This window comes from Salmo trutta, chromosome 20 (genome assembly GCF_901001165.1).
Source record: "Salmo trutta chromosome 20, fSalTru1.1, whole genome shotgun sequence".
In the NCBI taxonomy this organism is placed as follows: Eukaryota; Metazoa; Chordata; class Actinopteri; order Salmoniformes; family Salmonidae; genus Salmo; species Salmo trutta.
The window spans coordinates 39,406,817-39,420,290 of NC_042976.1; the positions used below are offsets into that span (position 1 = coordinate 39,406,817).

Consider the following 13,474-nt stretch of genomic DNA (forward strand, 5'->3'; position numbering starts at 1 on the left):
GATCCTTGATGGAAACCTGCTCCAGAGCGCTCAGGACCTCAGACTGGGGCGAAGGTTCACCTTCCAGCAGGACAATGACCCTAAGCACACAGCCAAGACAACGCAGGAGTGGCTTCGGGACAAGTCTCTGAATGTCCTTGAGTGGCCCAGCCAGAGCCCGGACTTGAACCCGATCAAACATATCTGGAGAGACCTGAAAATAACTGTGCAGCGACGCTCCCCATAGAACCTGACAGAGCTTGAGAGGATCTACAGAGAAGAATGGGAGAAACTCCTCAAATACAGTTGTGCCAAGCTTGTAGCGTCATACCCAAGAAGACTCGAGGTAGTAATCGCTGCCAAAGGTGCTTCAACAAAGTACTGAGTAAAGGGTCTGAATACTTATGTAAATGTGATATTTCAGTTTTTTATATTTGATAAATTTGCGAAAATCTCCAAAAACCTAATTTTGCTTTGTCATTATGGGGTATTGTGTGTAGATTGATGAGTCACATTTTTAAAAATCAATTTTAGAATAAGGCTGTCCTGTAACAAAATAGGGAAAAAGTCAAGGGATCTGAATACTTTCCCGAATGTACGGTAGATGGAGGACTAGGTTGGCACCTTGATGAAGCATAGAGGAATGCAACCCAGTGGGATGAAAGGCAGACTACGAAAAAGAGAACAAAGGGCACGTTGTGTCATCCTGCTGCATGGCTGAAGGAACATTTCAATTCTTAAGAGAATGTCTTAACATGAAGAGAGGAACATCGTACTGTCTTGGAGTTGTGAAATATGTTGAACCAATATGTAGCATTTCAGACATCCCAGTGGAATTAAGTGAAGAAAACTCTATGGAGTTAAATGTACTGTACTGGGTGATGCAGAGTATGCACTAACTCGGAACATACAGACTTATATAGTACATGAATAGAAATAATTGTGATGTATTAAAATCAGTCTGTGACCACTTCTTGTATGTTTGAAATGTAAGCTTGTGTATTTACAATGAAAGGTACATAGGCCTACATACAGCATTGGCATTTACTCTGCAGTAAAATAAGGTTGCCACTACAAAGAGATGACTACAAGGACACATGGCTCATACCACAGAACTATAGATAAATGTACAGTATGTTAAGTGTTTTAATATCCTTGCCGTCTATATAAACTCAGCAAAAAAAGAAAAGTCCCTTTTTCAGGACCCTGTCTTTCAAAGATAATTCGTAAAAATCCAAATAACTTCACAGATCTTCATTGTAAAGGGTTTTGTCACGTTCTGACCAGTAAAGGGGTTATTTGTTATTGTAGTTTGGTCAGGACGTGGCAGGGGGGTATTTGTTTTATGTGGTTCGGGGTGTGTGTTTATGTAGAGGGGTGTTTGGTTAGTGTTTTCGGGCTATGTTCTATGTTAGTATATTTCTATGTTCTAGTCTAGTCTTTTTAGTTCTGTGTTTAGTTTATTGATTTGGCCTTCAATTGGAGGCAGCTGTTCCTCGTCGCCTCTGATTGAAGGTCCTATATAGAGGGGTGTGTTTTGTTTGGGTTTTGTGGGAAGTTGTGATTGCATAGCTGTGTTTAGCCTGAAATCCTGTTCGTTCGTACGTTTTTCTTGTTTTCTTTTCTTAAGTGTTCTAAATAAATATATAATGAGCACTCAACCCGCTGCGCTTTGGTCCAGTATATACGACAAACGTTACAGGTTTAAACACTGTTTCCCATGCTTGTTCAATGAACCATAAACAATTAATGAACATGCACCTGTGGAACGGTCGTTAAGACACTAACAGCTTACAGACTGTAGGCAATTAAGGTCACAGTCATGAAAACTTAGGACACTAAAGAGGCCTTTCTACGGACTCTGAAAAAACCCAAAAGAAAGACACCCAGGGTCCCTGCTCATCTGCGTGAACGTGCCTTCGGCATGCTGCAAGGAGGCATGAGGACTGCAGATGTGGCCAGGGCAATAAATTGCAATGTCCGTACTGTGAGACGCCTAAGACAGCGCTACAGGGAGACAGGACGGACAGCTGATCGTCCTTGCAGTGGCAGACCACGTGTAACACCTGCACAGGATCGGTACATCCGAACATCACACCTGCGGGACAGGTACAGGATGGCAACAACAACTGCCTGAGTTACACCAGGAACGCACAGTCCCTCCATCAGTGCTCAGACTGTGCGCAATAGGCTGAGAGAGGCTGGACTGAGGGCTTGTAGGCCTGTTGTAAAGGCAGGTCCTCACCAGACATCACCGGCAACAACGTCGGGCACAAACCCACCGTCACCGGAGCAGAAAGGACTGGCAAAAAGTGCTCTTCACTGACGAGTCGCGGTTTTGTATCACCAGGGGTGATGGTTGGATTCATGTTTATCGTCGAAGGAATGAGCATTACTCCGAGGCCTGTACTCTGGAGCGGGATCGATTTGGAGGTGGAGGGTCCGTCATGGTCTGGGGCGGTGTGTCACAGCATCATCGGACTGAGCTTGTCATCATTGCAGGCAATCTCAATGCTGTGCGTTACAGGGAAGACATCCTCCTCATGTGGTACCCTTCCTGCAGGCTCATCCTGACATGACCCTCCAGCATGACAATGCCACCAGCCATACTGCTCATTCTGTGCGTGATTTCCTGCAAAACAGGAATGTCGGTGTCCTGCCATGTCTAGCGAAGAGCCCGAATCTCAATCCCATTGCGCACGTCTGGGACCTGTTGGATCGGAGGGTGAGGGCTAGGGCCATTCCCCCCCAGAAATGTCTGGGAACTTGCAGGTGCCTTGGTGGAAGAGTGGGGTAACATCTCACAGCAAGAACTGGCACATCTGGTGCAGTCCATGAGGAGGAGATGCACAGCAGTACTTAATGCAGCTGGTGGCCACACCAGATATTGACTGATACTTTTGATTTTGACACGCCTTTGTTCACGGACACATTATTCAATTTCTGTGAGTCACATGTTGAATCTTGTTATGTTCATACAAATATTTACACATGTCAAGTTTGCTGAAAATAAACGCAATTGACAGTGAGAGGACGTTTCTTTTTTTGCTGAGTTTATCAGATACTAGTCTCCCATCTAATACAAATTTGCAAAATAGACATTATAAAATGTATGTACATTCATTTGCAAGTGTTTAAGTTAATACACATAAATATTACAAACCCACAACACACCATTTTACTTTTCACCAATAAGCCGAGGATACCTAATAATTCAAAACATACACAACCAATCCTCACACTAGTCGTGTTAGTATTACCTGGTTATTAATGTACATACAACTTGGTTGATGTACGTACATACTAAAATCCCAGAGAAATACACAACTCATATTAATATAGTGTGGGACAGAAGAAATATACTGATAGCTGAGGAGGTACAGTACATCAAATACAATTTTCTTTGTCACATGCGTCAAATACAACAGGTGTAGACTTTACCGTGAAATGCTTACTTACAACAACAATACAGAGTTAAAAAGTAAAAACATTTCACAAATAAAAAAAGGAAATAGTAACACAATAAAATAACAATAATGAGGCTATATACAAGGAGTACAGGTACCTAGTCAATGTGCGGGGGATACGATGTAGTTGAGGTAATTGAGATAATATGTACAGTTGAAGTCGGAAGTTTACATACACTTAGGTTGGAGTCATTAAAACTTGTTTTTCAACCACTCCACAAATTTCTTGTTAACAAACTATAGTTTTGGCAAGTCAGTTAGGACATCTACTTTGTGCATGACACAAGTAATTTTTCCAACAATTGTTTACAGACAGATTATTTCACTTATAATTCAAGGTATCACAATTCCAGTGGGTCAGAAGTTTACATACATTAAGTAGACTGTGCCTATAAACAGCTTGGAAAATTCCAGAAAATGTCATGGCTTTAGAAGCTTCTGATAGGCTAACTGACGTCATTTGAGTCAATTGGAGGTGTACCTGTGGATGTATTTCAAGGCCTACCTTCAAACTCAGTGCTTCTTTGCTTGACAACATGGGAAAATCAAAAGAAATCAGCCAAGACCTTAGAAAAAAAATTGTAGACCTCCACAAGTCTGGTTCATCCTTGGGAGCAATTTCCAAACGCCTGAAGGTACCACATTCATCTGTACAAACAATAGTACTGTCACGTCCTGACCATAGTAAGTTGTTATTTTCTATGGTAGAGTAGGTCAGGGTGTGACAGGGGGTGTTTGTCTGTTTTTGCATTTCTATGTTCAGTTTCTAGTTTTGTATTTCTATGTTGGTTTTGTTTGGTATGATCTCCAATTAGAGGCAGCTGGTTGTCGTTGTCTCTAATTGGAGGTCATATTTAAGCTGATGTTTGTCGCACCTGTTTTTGTGGATGATTATCTTTTGAGTAGTGTTTGTTTCTCTCTGCGTCACGGTTTGTTGTTTTGTTATATTCAGTTATTTGTGTATTGCAAAAGTTTCACGGATTAAATAAAATGTGGAACTACAACCACGCTGCACTTTGGTCCGCTCTTTTAGACAACCGTGACAAGTACGCAAGTATAAACACCATGGGACCACGCAGCCGTCATACCACTCAGGAAGGAGACGCGTTCTGTCTCCTAGAGATGAATGTACTTTGGTGCGAAAAGTGCAAATAAATCGCAGAACAACAACAAAAGGACCTTGTGAAGATGCTGGAGGAAACAGGTACAAAAGTATCTATATCCACAGTAAAACGAGTCCTATATCGACATAACCTGAAAGGCTGCTCAGCAAGGAAGAGGCCACTGCTCCAAATCCGCCATAAAAAAAGCCAGACTACGGTTTGTAACTGCACAAAGATTGTACTTTTTGGAGAAATGTCCTCTGGTCTGATGAAACAAAATAGAACCATTTGGCCGTAAGGACCATAGTTATGTTTGGAGGAAAAAGGGGGAGGCTTGCAAGCCGAAGAACACCATCCCAACCATGAAGCACGGGTTGCAGCATCCTGTTGTGGGGGTGTTTTGCTGCAGGAGGGACTGGTGCACTTCATAAAATAGATAGCATCATGAGGAAGTAAAATTATGTGTATATATTGAAGCAACATCTCAAGACATCAGTCAGGAAGTTAAAGCTTGGTAGCAAATGGGTCTTCCAAATGGACAATGACCCCAAGCATACTTCCAAAGTTGTGGCAAAATGGCTGAAGGACAACAAAGTCAAGGTATTGGAGTGGCCATCACAAAGCCCTGACCTCAATCGTATAGAAAATTTGTGGGTAGAACTGAAAAAGCGTGTGCGAGCAAGGAAACCTGACTCAGTTACACCAGCTCTGTCAGGAGGAATGGGCCGAAATTCACCCAACTTATTGTGAGAAGCTTGTGGAAGGCTACCCGAAACGTTTCACCCAAGTTAAACAATTTAAAGGCAATGCTACCAAATACTCATTGAGCGTATGTAAAGTTCTGACCCACTGGGAATGTGATGAAAGAAATAAAAGCTGAAATAAATCCTTCTCTCTACTATTATTCTGACATTTCACATTCTTAAAATAAAGTGGTGATCCTAACTGACCTAAAACAGGGATTTTTTCCTAGGATTAAATTTCGTGAATTGTGAAAAACTGAGTTTTATGTATTTGGCTAAGGTGTATGTAAACTTCCAACTTCAACTGTATGTAGTGTGTGTGTACAGGAGGGGACTAAGCACACATCCCCTAGGACCCCCGTGTTAAGGGTCAGCGTGGCGGATATGTTGCCTACCCTCAACACCTGGGCGCGGCCTGTCAGGAAGTCCAGGATCCAGTTACAGAGGGAGGTGTTCAGTCTAAGGGTCCATAGCTTAGTGATGAGCTTGGAGGGCACTATGGTGTTGAAAACTGAGCTGTAGTCAATGAACAGCATTCTCACACAGGTGTTCCTTTTGTCCAGGTGGGAAAGTGCAGTGTGGAGTGCAGTAGAGATTGCATCATCTGTGGACCTGTTGGGGCGGTATGCGAATTGGAGTGGGTCCAGGGTGTCTGGGATGATGGTGTTGATGTGAGCCATGACCAGCCTTTCAAAGGATTTCATGTCTACAGATGTGAGTGCTACGGGGAAATAGTCATTTAGACAGGTTACCTTGGTGTTTTTGGGCACAGGGACTATGGTGGTCTGCTTCAAACATGTAGGTATTACAGACTGGGTCAGGCAGAATTTGCCAACTGGTCAGCACATACTCTCAATAAGTGCCCTGGTAATCAGTCTGAATGTTAACCTATTTAAAGGTCTTACTCACATCGGCTATGGAGAACATGATCACACAGTCGTCTGGAACAGTTAGTGCTCTCATGCATGGTTCAGTATTGCCTCTAAGTGAGCATAGAAGGCATTTAGCCCAGGTTGGCCGGGTTTCCCTTTGTAATCTGTGATAGTTTGCAAGCCCTGCCACATCCGACGAGCGTCAGAGCCGGTGTAGTAGGATTTGATCTTAGTCCTGTATTGATGCTTTGCCGGTTTGATGGTTCTTTGGAGGGCGTAGCAGGATTTTTTATAAGCATCTGGATTAGTGTCCCACTCATTGAAAGTGGTAGCTCTAGTCTTTAGCTCAGTGCAGATGTTGCCTGTAATCCATGGCTTCTGGTTGAGATATGTATGTACACTCACAGTGGGGATGACGTCATCAATCCACTTATTAATGAAGCCGGTGACCGATATGGTAAACTCCTCAATGCCATCTGATGAATCCTGGAACATATTCCAGTCTGTGCTAGCGAAACAGTCCTGTAGCTTAGCATCCGCATCGTCAGACCACTTCCATATTGGTACTTCCTATTTGAGTTTTTGCTTGTAAGCAGGAATCAGGAGGATAGAGTTATGGTCAGATTTGCCAAATGGAGGGCGAGAGAGAGTTTTGTATGCTTCTCTGTGTGTTGAGTAAAGGAGATCTAGAGTTTTTGCACCTCTAGTTGCACAGGTGAAATGCTGGTGGAAATGAGGTAAAATGGATTTTCCTCCATTAAAATCACCAGCCACTAGGAGCACCGTCTCTGGGTGAACATTTTCTTGTTTGCTTATGGCCCTATACACCTTGTTGAGTGCAGTCTTCGTGTCAGCATCTGCTTGTGGTGGTAAATAGACAGCTACAAAATTATAAATGAAAAATAATAGTAAATAGTATGGTCTACAGCTTATCATGAGGTATTCTAACTCTGGTGAGCGGAGCCTCAAGACTTCCTTAGTATTAGAAAATCGTGCACAAGCTGTTATTAACAAGTTATTAACAAAGAGACACACACAACCCCCCTTGAGCTTACCTGACGCTGCCGTTCTATCCTGCCGATATATAGAAAAAACAACTAGATTTATATTTTCCATGTCCTTGTTCAGCCACGCCTCAGAGAAATATAGGATATTACAGTTTTTCAGATCACGTTGACAAGATACTCTCGAACGGAGCTCGTCCAGATTATTCTCCAGTGATTGCAAATTCACCAATAGAACAGAGAATAGAGGCGGTTTATCCACTCGCCAACGTAGTCTCGTCAGGTATCCCGCACGCCGGCTTCAATAACGTCGCCTCTTCCTTTTTTGAGTGTCGGGGATTTGGCCTGGCCCGGAATGAGCCGTATGTCCTTCGCCACCAACTCATTGAAATAGAAATCCTTATCCAAATCGAGGTTAGTAATCACTGTTCTAATGTCCAGAAGCTCTATTCGGTCATAGGAAACGATGGCGGAAACATTATGTACATTTTTTTTTTTACATTAGCTCAAAAAAAAACAAAGTATCAGAATTGGTCAGGAGCCCATAAAACGGCTGATATTCCCTCCAGCGCCATTCTGCACACATACAGTAAGTGTACTGTAAATCTATATGAGGAGCCATGCACCATAAAAACAGAATTAGACCACTATGCCCTGCAGTCTGCTCTGGCAGAGTGAGGGCTGTCATACGGTGCCATGCCTGTGTGCAGATGTGCTCTGCTGACACTAACCCTAAGGATACATACAACTCCTCTGACCACAGGCCTCCTAGGCCCCACTGGACCATACACAGCTCAACCAATTCAAGCTCTCTGATCTGATGGATCTGGGAAAGACCCTGGCTTGGAAGAATTTGTCGATGCAAATACATCCAATTTCCTCTGACAAAACACCACCACATGGCCAAGCCTCAAGGACCCTGCCTGATGAGATTCTGCTAGACTCAAGTGGTCCCACTATTCAGGTCAGGAAATCTTTTCACTTTCTGGGGCTTTGATGGTTCCCCAAGACACTCTACGTGTAATCACATCTTACTTATCAATATGCAACATTTAAATTTGAACATTTCTAGACCAGTCCATTCCCAATTAGTAATATTTACTGACAGCACTGAAATGTTCCAGGCAGTCAAGTGTTCACAGTATCTTCAATCATTTTGAATCAGAGACATCATTTGAAGAACTAACAGTAAGTGTTACATGCTTTGGTTATTTTAATTTGATATTCACATTTGATGAGACAGATAAACGTATAATCAATGAATCTCTATTTGTTTCGGATCCACCAATGTCCTTTCATCTCAAATGTCAACAAGGCTGACACCTAGTGGTCACAACTAGAGCCATCTGGTTGTTTATTCACAACTCGGCAGCATAAAACTAAACCAACCCGGTTTAGATAGATGTTCATCTGATCCCACAGATAGCAGTAATTTCATAGATAAAACTGAATCTATAATATGAACTAAAATGCAAATTACATTCCTCCAGATTTTACCCTGAAGAATAGAATTATAATTTTCCTCTGCTATTTGTCACTTAAAAGGGAACTCAAGCTTTTCCCCACTTGATAAGCAGAAGCAGATTGTCTCAAAGCTCTTATCTTACGTGATTATCTAAACTTTCATGAAGTGTCATAAGAAGACAGGACCTCTATATCAGAGGGATTTTGAAGATTGTCCACAGGGTGCCCTCACTCATTCTCAAAACCAGTGAGAACGAGAGACGAGATACAGAGTAAGATTCCATAACTGACACACTAATAACAACAATGACTAGATTACAACTACACAGCAATATAACACTTTTACTGCAGTCAATCATGAAAAAATCTCAACTTGATGCCTATTACCTACTATGCACTTGACCCAATGACATTGCTGCAAATACACTATATATACAAAAGTATGTGGACACCCCTTCAAATTAGTGGATTCATGGTTTTCAGCCACGCCGGTTGCTGACAGGTGTATAAAATCAAGCGCATAGCCATGCAATCTCCATAGACAAACATTGGCAGTAGAATGGCCTTACTGAAGAGCTCAGTAACTTTTAACTAGGCACTGTCATAGGATGCCACCTTTCCAACAAGTCAGTTCGTCAAATGTCTGCCATGCTAGAGCTGTCCCTGCCAACTGTAAGTGCTGTTATTGTGAAGTGGAAACGTCTAGGAGCAACAACTGCCCCAGCCGCAAAGTGGTAGGCCACTTGCTCACAGAATGGGACCGTTGAGTGCTGAAGCGCATTGCGCATAAAAATCATCTGTCCTCAGTTGCAACACTCACTACTGAGTTCCAAACTGCCTCTGGAAGCAACGCCAGCACAAAAACTGTTAGTCGGGAGCGTCATGAAATGGGTTACTACTGCCAAGCAGCCACACACAAGCCTAAGATCACCATGCGCAATGCCAAGTGTCGACTGGAGTGGTGTAAAGCTCAGTGGAGCAGTGGAAACGTGTTCTCTGAAATAATAAATCTTGCTTCACCATCTGGCAGTTTGATTAACGAATCTGGGTTTGTTGGATGCCAGGAGAATACTACCTGCCTGAATGCATAGTGCCAACTGTAAAGTTTGTTGGAGGAGGAATAATGGTCTGGGGCTGTTTTTCATGGTTCGAACTAGACCCCTTAGTTCCAGTAAAGGGAAATCTTAACGCTACATCATACAATGACATTCTAGACGATTCTGTGCTTCCAACTTTGTGGCAATAGTTTGGGGAAGGCCCTTTCCTGTTTGAGCATGACAATGCCCCCGTGCACAAAGCGAGGTACATACTGAAATGGTTTGTTGAGATTGGTGTTGAAAGCCTCCCAAGTGGCACAGTGGTCCAAGGCACTGGTTCTCAATCCTGGTCCTGGGGACCCAAAGGGGTGCACATTTTTGTTTTTGCCCTAGCACTACACAGCTGATTCAAATGATCAACTCATCAAAAGGCTTTGATGATTTGAATCAGGTGTGCAGTGCTAGGGCAAAAACAAAGGTGTTTCCTACGACACATTGTGTCAAGAAGCAGTGTGGCTAGGCTGGCTTGTGTTTCAGAGGACGCACGGCTCTCGACCTTCGTCTCTCCCGAGTCCATACGGGAGTTGCAGCGATGAGACAGACTGTAACTACCATTTGGATACCATGAAATTGGGGAGAAAAAGGGGTAATTTTTTAAAATAATAATAAAAAAATAAAAAAATTTAAAAAAGTGTGGAAGAACTTGACTGGCCTCCACAGAGCCCTGACCTCAACTCCATAAAACACCTTTGAGATGAATTGGAACGCAGACTGCGAGCCAGGCCTAATCGCCCAACATCAGTGCCCGACCTCACTAATGCTGTTGTGTCTGAATGGAATCAAGTCCCCGCAGCAATGTTCCAATATCTAGTGGAAAGCCTTCCCAGAAGAGTAGAGGCTGTTATTGCAGCAAAGGGGGGACCAACTTCATATTAATGCCCAGGATTTTGGAATGAGATGTTCGACGAGTACTTTTGGTTATGTAGTGTATATCCCTTTGTGTTTATGCTGTAGATAAGAAAGCCGTTGGACGAGCTGAACCAAATTAGAGAGGCTTTTAGGCCTAATTGACACATGTCTGTAGCCATGAATGGTGAACCACATCTCTGCTGTCACTCAATACTTCGGAGTACCAAAGTGCAGTGAATTCTCCACCCATTCACATTATACTGAATTTACTTTTTCATGCTAGTGTATTTTTCGTCAATCAAGTAAAGAGGAGGCTGGCTGTGGGCTCACCTCATGCACTACATCCCAATATAGCCTATAGACATTGCACATGGATTTCTAATGGAGGCTAAACCAAAGTACCCATCGTAAATTGGAGCTGCTCTTAATTCGACTATAACTGAAAGCAGTCATTTACAGGTGGCTCAAAAGGAAGCGAAGCACATAATATGGCTTAACTGGAGGAAAGTATGAAGTGCTGTATTTGGTAATTGAACACATCCATTAGCATGCCGGCTCAGCCAAGTGACCACAGGCCCCAGCCACGGATAATGACGAGGATATTGCCACCTTTATTTAACTAAACAGAAAAGACCGTGAAGAAGAGTTGCTTATATGATCTCTAAATACCATTTCTTCATCTCCTGGGTATTTGGAAACCTTATCACAAAAATATCCCGCTGCTGCACAATCTGTAGATAGCAGCAAGCAGCATGAAACCAAACGGGGCAGCTTAGTGAAAATAAAAACAGAGCCCTCTGTGGAGAGCTGAGCCTCTCAGGAGATAATGGAGACTGGAGATTTATCCACACACAGTATCACATCGCAGAGAGAGGGGCTTTGAGTGGAGGAGGACCAGGATGCCGCTGTTTCTGGAGAGGCATCTTAAAAAAAACAAAAAAAATCTCCTTACCTGAAAGTTTGAGACATGAACAATACTAGAAACAAACACACAATCATACACTGAGTGGCCAAAACATTAGGAACACCTTCCTACTATTGAGTTGAACCACCCTTTTCCCACAGAACAACCTCAATTCGTTGAGGCATGGACTCTGCAAGGTGTCGAAAGCGTTCCACAGTGATGCTGGCCCATGTTAACTCCAATGCTTCCCACAATTGTGTCAAGTTGGCTGAATGTCCTTTGGGTAGTGGACCATTCTTGATACACACAGGAAATTGTTGAGCATGAAAAACCCAGCAGCGTTGCAATTCTTGACACTCAAACCGCGTGTACTTGACACCTACTACCATACCCTGTTCAAAGTACTTAAATATTTTGTCTTACCCATTCACTCTCTGAACGGCACACATACACAATCCATGCCTCAATTGTCTCAAGGCTTAACAATCCTTCTTTAACCTGTCTCCTCCCATTAATCTACACTGATTGAAGTGGATTTAACAGGTGACATCTATAAGGGATCATAGCTTTCACTTGGATTCACCTGGTCAGTCTATGTCATGGAAAGAGTAGGTGTTCCTAATACATTTCTACCACAGTGTAAACAGAATTAAGATTATTTCGTTGTTTAAACAAAAAGGGAGGTTTCCAACTTCCTGTATGGAATTTGGGGCAGTAGCATAATAATACTCCAAAGGAGTGATAATGAATGATAATGAATTCTTCAACATTTTTATTGAAAGTCTGGCGACCGACCTGTTTTTGTTATTGGACTTGAAAACAGCTGCTGCAGAAGTTCTGATGTTCTCAGAACCACAACAATGTCTGCAGGGGAGAGCACCTCGGTTCTTCTCCAGAAACCCGTTCACCTTTGCTGTCTACATGACAGCAAAGGGATAATCAACTCAAATCACACCTGATAAAAAAATGACCTATCCAACTGTATTTGCGTGCAAACACCAATGATACATTGGATACTAATCCATACATACTGCACTGGGCCTCAATTCCCAGAGCCTTCGTAGCGTTAAGATCATCGTTAGAATGATGGGCAGCAGATAGCCTAGCGCTTAGAGTGTTTATCAGTGTTTTGTTACTTGTCATGTTTGGTGTTTTTTGTGGACCCCAGGAAGAGTAGCTGCTGCTTCTGTAAAAGCTAATGGGGATGCAAATAAATGTGCTTGTTTGGGAAACACTTTTGAAAAGTTGGCTCGTAAATAACGATGCATCTGGTACGATCGTCGTAATGCTTAAGTTACATCGCAACTGGGCAACAAGGCCCTGATCTATACCTTGCCAGCATAATGGTGAATCCCAAAGCAGAGCTCAATATGTTTTGGTCTCCAGAAGTACTTGTAGTACAGATTGTCCTCAAATGTATCTTGAAGAGAAAAGATATTTGAAGATAACATTGAAAAAAAGACTAATCTTGATTAAACATAGTTGCTTTCAGAGCAGGGTTATTTTAGTACACATAAACTTGACCTTGTCTGCTGGTGAGGCCTTGTCTTACCGACCAGAGCAGGGTTGTTTTAGTGCACATGGACTTGACCTTGTCTGCTTGTGAGGCCTCGTCTTACCCACTAGGGTCTGGTCGGTGGCCTGGGGGAACCGGCTCTCCTCATCCATCAGAGAGAGCAGGCCCATGGGCTTCTGGAGGAACATGTCCAGGATGGGATGGTTGTCCTCATACTGGCATCCACCCCCCTCGCTCTGGTACTCCATCTAATTAAAACAAAGAGAATATAGAACAGTCCACAGTTAATGATTTCACTAAATAACCCAATTAAACAATCTAGGCTAAATAGGATTTTTGCATGTTTAAAAAAAGTTCTTAATCAACAGCACCACTCCAGTTCTTCTTCTTCGGCTGAAATGTATAACAAAGTCAGTTGCTGAAATTATACAGAACTGTTCTGAAATAACAAATAAAGCCACTTACTAATTCATAAT

At 42.7% G+C, this 13,474-nt stretch overlaps 1 pseudogene; it reads right to left on the reverse strand.

The window, feature by feature from the left end:
• LOC115156372 (myosin-IIIb-like) overlaps positions 1 to 13,474 on the reverse strand; it is a 99,831-nt pseudogene that overhangs the window by 46,869 nt on the left and 39,488 nt on the right.